The sequence below is a fragment of the Manacus vitellinus genome, unplaced genomic scaffold (assembly GCF_001715985.3).
Source record: "Manacus vitellinus isolate BGI_N305 unplaced genomic scaffold, ASM171598v3 scaffold_106_pilon, whole genome shotgun sequence".
Classification (NCBI taxonomy): Eukaryota; Metazoa; Chordata; class Aves; order Passeriformes; family Pipridae; genus Manacus; species Manacus vitellinus.
The window spans coordinates 111,122-112,786 of NW_021938827.1; positions in this window are offsets into that span (position 1 = coordinate 111,122).

A 1,665-nucleotide genomic window follows, 5' to 3' on the forward strand; every position below is an offset into this window, starting at 1 on the left:
AGCACAAATCCCAGCTGGAATGACACCAAGCCACAGCAATGCTGTCAGCAGCCCTGGTGTGCCCAGCTCGACGGGAGCAGGGGGCCGGGACAGCCAAAGCTCCTTTCCAGAGGGAAAAGGAGGACTGGGGCAGTCCTGTAGCTGTTTTATCTCTAGGGAAAAAAAAAAATCACTGTCACTGCTCACAAACCTGAATTTTGTTGCTCTTAAAAGGCTGAAAGCAGAGCATGAGCCCTCAGAACTCCCCTTAGTGCTAAACCTGAGCCGTTACTGCAACGTGAAATGAGAGTTCCAGCCTCTCCCAGCTCCTTCCAGCACCCCCCAAACCCTGATAAAGGGCAGTTTGGGCACACACAGGCTGTGCCCCATGCAGCAAACACCCCGGGTGAGGGGCTGAGCCCCTTGCCATGGAAATGGGGCTGGTTGGCTTCATTCAAAAGTTTATTCCTTTATCAAACCTCTTCTGGGAGGATTTCGCTGTACATACAAGATATGAATAAATTACTCAACAGTAACTTTATTCTGATCATTCAAATACTCAAAACGGGCTTTGCAAAGTACTTAACATCCAGGGAACTAAACTAGAAATGAGATTAGTTTAAAGTGTTCTAAGAAAAGACTTCAGTCATAGGGGGTTTCCTTGTTTTTAACAGACAACATGGGAGAAAAAACCCTTCTTGGGAGTTTTTCTTACTGGAAAAACAAATATTGGCCATTTCAGCTGTGGTTACAAGTATAACCCAGAGTGGTGGGAATGTAAGTTAAATAACCAGACCCCTCAGCATCACACGGTTTGGTGAACAACAAAGTGATGCCACAGAGATCTGGATCCATGGATTAGGCCAGCAGGGCTGCACAGGATTTGGAGTTGCATCACCTTGATGGAATTCCTTAAATAAAAAAAAGGTTTAATTTTAAGAAGTTAGGGCTGGACATGGTCTCCTCTTCCCACCCAGGAGGATAAAGTCAGCACTTAATTGGAACAGAACTGATACAAACAAGCTGGGGAAAAAAAAATGTACAGTTGGCAGCTCTCCTCTGTGTGTGCCCAGAGGAAACACTGCCGAGCTCACTCCCAGCAGGACACTGGGACACTCAGTTTGATGAGTCTGGGAACAGCCTGGGGCACCACTGTAGGGGGAGGAGGAAAGAAGGGGGAAAAAGGAAGGACAATATACATACACACGTGGCTCAGGGTATCCCAAAGCCCTGAGTGTGCCAGGCAGGAGAGCCTCATCACCGTGTGCGTCCTGCACGCGGGGACACCTCTCAGACTGTCCTGCACTGGGGTGTCCCCTCAGCCTGGCTCAGGCTGTGGACACCAACTTAAAAACCAGGATATCAAAATCATCAGCAGGAGAGGAGAGCTGGAGTGGCTCAGACATGAGGAAGCAGCCATGAGGACGTCTCAAAGATAAGGACAAAATAAAAAATCCAAAGCCAGGCTTGCTCTTGGAACTCACCGTCTCTTAGAAAGAAAAACGACACCCTCAATGCACAGCGAGTCCAGGAGAGCAAAGTGGGAATGGGGAGTTTATTGAGCCTCTGCCGGAGGGTCTGGCTGCAGGAGGAGCAGCCCCTGCTCCCAGGGGACAGGAGCTCCAGCCTCTGCTCCCACAGGACAGGAGCTCCAGCCTCTGCTCCCACGGGACAGGAGCTCCAGCC